Below are 6,484 nucleotides of genomic sequence, written 5' to 3'. Positions count from 1 at the left end.
ATGATACTCCTTCCATTTCAATATGATCGCTTGCACAGTGCTCCTTGGGATGTTTAAAGTTGCGGAAATCTTTTTGCAACCAAATCCGGCTTTAAACTTCTCCACAACAGTATCACGGACCTGTCTGTTGTGTTCCTTGGTCTTCATGATGCTCTCTGCTCTTTAAACAGAACACTGAGACTATCACAGAGCAGGTGCATTTATACGGAGACTTGATTACACACAGGTGGCTTATATTTATCATCATCAGTCATTTAGGACAACATTGGATCATTCAGAGATCCTTAATGAATGTCTGGAGTGAGTTTGCTGCACTGAAAGTAAAGGGGATGAATAATATTGCACGCCCCAATTTTCAGTTTATTTTTTACAAAAATTTAAAATAAGCAATACATTTTGTTCAACTTCACAATTGTGTCCCACTTGTTGATTTTTCACCATAACATTAAAATTTTTATCTTTATGTTTGAAGCCTGAAATGTGGGAAAAGGTTGAAAAATTCAAGGGGGCCGAATACTTTCGCAAGGCACTGTATATATAAGATAGATAGATATATACACGTGCGCGGGCGCTGTGACTCCCGGACATGCACATATACACTCCCTGACAGCCGTGCACACGCCTTGATACACATACCTGCGGAGGAGAGACATGGCGGTGAGTCAGGAGGAATGCGGACACTTTTTGTAAGAGAATGGAATAAACTAAAGTATATCCGAGCAAGTTTTATGTACATATTGTGGTCAAACCTTGAGCATTTTTTTTTCCATTAGGCCTCATATTATCAGTGGATAGAATATAATTATTCTGAAGCTATATTGTTCACAAAATAAGGCGTCTGGTCACACATCCTGACAGTATCTAGTCCCGATGAGCCATCAGTCCTGGTCAGTGTGACACTTTATGCCCCATTCTCATACTCAGGAAAAATCTGCATGGACTATGGAATACATGTGGAATTTTATAACTTTATATTGATTATTGCTGTTTGTTCTGCCCTAAATAGCTGCCGATAGACTTCAACTGTCACTGAAATATATCTATCCCCTCCTCAATCTGCAGCAAAAATCTGAGTTTCTGCTGCAGATTACAAAGAAAGAAGAATCTTACTGAGCCATGGAGCCTTAATAAGGGCTTGAATATACAGTGTGTCCGCCCGTATCCTGTCCACCGCCATTATCTTGAGAACCGCGGCAGCTATAGGCATAGAAGTGGTGTCTAGGTATAGTAAAGAAGCTATGCGCTACACAATGAACGACCTATAGCGCCACCTGGTGGAAAACAACGGAGTTAGCATTTTTATCTCAAAAACGGAACGAGATAGAGAAAAAAGTGAATTAAAAAATTGTAGGGCATCATCAATTCAATACGAATCGACACCTTGCATATAGAAATGCTATGATATGAAACCCATGATCCCCCCCCAAAACATTGAATGCTTTTCATGCATATGGCGCTCATTTAACTTTGATGCTCAAAGTGGCCACCGTCAGCTGCAATGCACATCTGGACTCCGGACAGCATATTGTATCTTGCTGCACGTTGTGTAATATGGTAGGTGACACGTTTGCACAAGCATCTGTGATACGTCGTCGTAGGTCCTGCAATGTTGGTGGAGGGGTCGCATACACCTGCTGTTTGATGTGACCTCACAGAAAGAAGTCCAATGGGGTCAGGTCAGGTGAGCATGGAGGCCACTCCATGCAGCCACCACACCCAATAACTTGTAGGAAGGTCTCCAGGAGGTATCGCTTCACGTCCGCAGCCTTGTGAGTTTTAGACTTTCTAATCATAGCATTTCTGTATGCAAGGTGTCGATTCGTATTGAATTGATGATGTCCTACAACTTTGTATTTCACTTTTTTTCTCTGTCTCGTTCCGTTTTCGAGATAAAAATGCTAATTCCGTTGTTTTTCACCAGGTGGCGCTATAGGTAGTTTCATTGCGTAGTGCATGGCTACTTTACTATACCTAGACACCACTTCTATTCCTATAGCTGCTGCCTTTCTCAAGTTAATGGCGGTGGACACACTGTATGCTAGATGTATGTGCACTGAGCCTGGTCAGCAATGTACAGAATTCAAAGTCTTTATTATGAAGCTAATTAATGCCTCCAAACACTCACATCAGACGACAACGATGAAATCTGAGGAACACTGCACTGGTGTGGACGTCGTATGACTACTCTCTACATCTACATACAGTGTGGTGGTTGTGTAATCTATTTCTATGAACTCTCTCTTATACTTTGAGCTCTCATACACGACCGTATTTTTAGTCCGAGTGCTAGCTGGTCACTGGAAGTTCAACATGGCGCCTCTTGGCAAAGAATTCTCTGAGGATCTGAAAAAAGAATTGTTGCTCTACATAAGATGGCCTACGCTATAAGAAGATTGCCACCGCCCTGAAAGTGAGCTGCAGCGCGGTGGCCAAAACCTTTCAGTAGTTTAACCAGACAGGTTCCACTCAGAACAGACCTCATCATGGACAACTAAAGAAGTTGAGAGCACATTCTCAGCATCATATCCAGAGGTTGTCTTTTCAAAATAGACTTATGAGTGCTGCCAGCATTGCTGAAGAGGTTATAGGGGTGGGTAAGTCCATCTGTCAGTACTCAGACCATATGCCGCATACTGCATCAAATTGGTCTGCATGGCTGTCGTCCCAGAAGGAAGCCTCTTCTAAAGATGATGCACAAAAAAGTCCACAGTTTCCTGAAGACAAGCAGACTAAGGACATGAATTACTGGAGCCATGTCCTATGGTCTGATGAGACAAAGATAAACTTATTTGGTTCAGATGGTGTCAGGCGTGTGTGGTGGCAAAAAGGTGAAGCGTACAAAGACAAGTGTGTCCTGCCTACAGTCAACCATGGTGGTGGGAGTGTCACGGTTTGGAGCTGCATGAGTGCTGCCGGTTGTGGGGAACTACAGTTCATTGAGGGAACCATGAATGCCATCATGTACTGTGACATACATAACCAGAGCATGATCCTCTCCCTTCAGAAGTTGGACCACAGGGCAGTATTCCAACATGACTCCAAACACACCTCCAAGATGACCACTGCCTCGCTAAAGAAACTGAGGGTAAAAGTGCTGCACTGGCCAAACATGTCTCTAGACCTAAACCCTATTGAGCATCTGTGGAACCTCATCAAACGGAAAGTGGAGGAGCCAAGATCTCTAACATCCACCAGCTCTGTGATGTCATCATGGAAAAGGATTCCAGTGGCTTCTGTGAAGGTCTAGTGACCTCTATGCCCAAGAAAGTAAAGGCAGCGCTGGAAAATAATGGTGGTCACACGAAATACTGACATTTTGGGCACAATTGGCCATTTTCACTTAAGGGTGTACTCACGTTCGTTGCCTGCGGTTTAGACATTAATGACTGTGTGTTGAGTTATTTAGAGGACACCAAATTTACAGTTATGCAATCTGTACACTGACTACTGTACATTGTATCACAGGCTCAGATCTTCAGTGCTGTCCCATGACAAGATATAATAAATTATTTGGAAAAATGTGAGGGGTGTACTCACTTTTGGGATATACTGTACGTCATCAGTTTTTTATCAGTGAGGGTGCTACACTGAGCACCCTGCTGATCAGCTGTGCCAAGTGTTGCACCCTCACCGATCAGACATATATCACCTATCTCAAGGATAGGTCATCAATTTTAAAGAGACTGTCAGCACAGAATGACTGATCAAATCAAGAACAGGCGCTCGGTGCATCATGGCTGGGCCAATCATTTAAATACACCTTCCCCTTGCTTGTTTTCCATCGATCTCTGCACTTCTCTGGCTCTATGAAGCCAAATCTGTCAATCAAAGAGGAGAGAAGAGTGGAGATAGATTCTAATCCAACAGGTGGGAAGGTGGATATAAATGTTTGGCCCCGCCATGAGGCTTGTGTGCCTGTTCTTGGTTTGAACAGTCATTCTGTGCTGATAGAGTCCCTTTAAAATTGATGCGCTATCATTGAGATAGGTCCCTTTAGGTCAGGCTGTTTGGCTGTTTTTTATGTGATCCTCATATATAGAGAAGGCAGAGATGGGGTTTTTTTGCATCTCTGCCTTCCTGATCGCTAAATACACAGCTCATGAAGCCAAGACAGAAATTTTGTAATCACTGGTTATTAGTTGGCCCAGATCATCTCACAAATGCAGCCAGGATGCCGAATTTGTCCTGTAACTGGGGCAATTAGAAATAATAAATTGTATTTAAATGTTAAATTGAGCCCAAAGTTATTTGATTAACTTATGGGAGAGAGCTGCTTGTGTGGTGGGGCCTGACATGAGGGTGCTGGGCTGGTCAGGAGGAGCCGGGGAGCTGAGCTGGTCAAGAGGAGCTAGTCTGGAAGAGCTGGGCTGGTCAGGTGGTGCTGGGCTAGGCTGGTCAGGAGGAGCTAGGCTGGTCAAGAGGAGCAAGGCTGGTCAGGGGGAGCTGGGCTGGTCAGGGGGAGCTAGGCTGCTCAGGTAGTGCTGGGCTAGGTTGGTCAGGTGGTGCTGGGCTGTGGTCAGGGGGAGCTAGGCTGCTCAGGTGGTGCTGAGCTAGGTTGGTCAGCTGGTGCTGGGCTGGTCAGGGGGGGCTAGGCTGGTCAGGGGGAGCTGGGCTAGGCTGCTCAGGTGGTGCTGAGCTAGTTTGGTCATAAGGAGCTGGGCTGGTCAGAGGGTGCTGGGCTGGTCAGGAGGAGCAGGGCTGGTCAGGAGGAGCTGGGCTGGTCAGGGGGAGCTGGGCTGGTCAGGGGGAGCTAGGCTGGGCTGATCAGGGGGAGCTAGGTTGGGCTGGTCAGGTGGTGCTGAGCTAGGTTTGTCAGGTGGTGCTGGGCTGGTCAGGGGGAGCTAGGTTGGGCTGGTCAGGTGGTGCTGGGCTAGGTTGGTCAGGTGGTGCTGGGCAAGGCTGGTCAGGTGGTGCTGGGCTAGGCTGTTGAGGTGGTGCTGAGCTAGGTTGGTCAGGTGGTGCTGAGCTAGGTTGGTCAGGTGGTGCTGGGCTAGGTTGGTCAGGTAGTGCTGGGCTGGTCAGGGGGAGCTAGGCTGCTCAGGTAGTGCTGGGTTAGGTTGGTCAGGTGGTGCTGGGCTGGTCAGGGGGAGCTAGGCTGCTCAGGTAGTGCTGGGCTAGGTTGGTCAGGTGCTGCTGGAATAGGTTGGTCAGGTGGTACTGAGCTAGGTTGGTCAGGTGCTGCTGGGCTAGGTTGGTTAGGTGGTGCTGGGCTGGTCAGGGGGAGCTAGGCTGCTCAGGTGGTGCTGAGCTAGATTGGTCAGGTGGTGCTGGGCTGGTCAGGGGGAGCTAGGCTGCTCAGGTAGTGCTGGGCTAGGTTGGTCAGGTGCTGCTGGGCTAGGTTGGTCAGGTGGTGCTGGGCTGGTCAGGGGGAGCTAGGCTGCTCAGGTGGTGCTGAGCTAGGTTGGTCAGGTGGTGCTGGGCTGGTCAGGGGGAGCTAGGCTGCTCAGGTGGTGCTGAGCTAGGTTGGTCAGGTGGTGCTGGGCTGGTCAGGGGGAGCTAGGCTGCTCAGGTGGTGCTGAGCTAGGTTGGTCAGGTGGTGCTGGGCTGGTCAGGGGGAGCTAGGCTGCTCAGGTGGTGCTGAGCTAGGTTGGTCAGGTGGTGCTGGGCTGGTCAGGGGGAGCTAGGCTGCTCAGGTGGTGCTGAGCTAGGTTGGTCAGGTGGTGGTGGGCTGGTCAGGGGGAGCTAGGCTGCTCAGGTGGTGCTGAGCTAGGTTGGTCAGGTGGTGCTGGGCTGGTCAGGGGGAGCTAGGCTGCTCAGGTGGTGCTGAGCTAGGTTGGTCAGGTGGTGCTGGGCTGGTCAGGGGGGGCTAGGCTGGTCAGGGGGAGCTGGGCTAGGCTGCTCAGGTGGTGCTGAGCTAGTTTGGTCATAAGGAGCTGGGCTGGTCAGAGGGTGCTGGGCTGGTCAGGAGGAGCTGGGCTGGTCAGCAGGAGCTGGGCTGGTCAGAGGGTGCTGGGCTGGTCAGGAGGAGCTGGGCTGGTCAGAGGGTGCTGGGCTGGTCAGGAGGAGCTGGGCTGGTCAGAGGGTGCTGGGCTGGTCAGGAGGAGCTGGGCTGGTCAGAGGGTGCTGGGCTGGTCAGGAGGAGCTGGGCTGGTCAGAGGGTGCTGGGCTGGTCAGAGGGTGCTGGGCTGGTCAGGAGGAGCTGGGCTGGTCAGAGGGTGCTGGGCTGGTCAGGAGGAGCTGGGCTGGTCAGGAGGAGCTGGGCTGGTCAGGAGGTGCTGGGCTGGTCAGAGGGTGCTGGGCTGGTCAGAGGGTGCTGGGCTGGTCAGGGGGTGCTGGGCTGGTCAGGAGGAGCTGGGCTGGTCAGAGGGTGCTGGGCTGGTCAGGAGGAGCTGGGCTGGTCAGAGGGTGCTGGGCTGGTCAGGAGGAGCTGGGCTGGTCAGAGGGTGCTGGGCTGGTCAGGAGGAGCTGGGCTGGTCAGAGGGTGCTGGGCTGGTCAGAGGGTGCTGGGCTGGTCAGAGGGTGCTGGGCTGGTCAGGAGGTGCTG

Source organism: Anomaloglossus baeobatrachus, chromosome 6 (assembly GCF_048569485.1).
Source record: "Anomaloglossus baeobatrachus isolate aAnoBae1 chromosome 6, aAnoBae1.hap1, whole genome shotgun sequence".
Taxonomy (NCBI): domain Eukaryota; kingdom Metazoa; phylum Chordata; class Amphibia; order Anura; family Aromobatidae; genus Anomaloglossus; species Anomaloglossus baeobatrachus.
The sequence above is the reverse complement of the archived record's forward strand: the minus strand, read 5'-3'. Positions refer to the sequence as shown.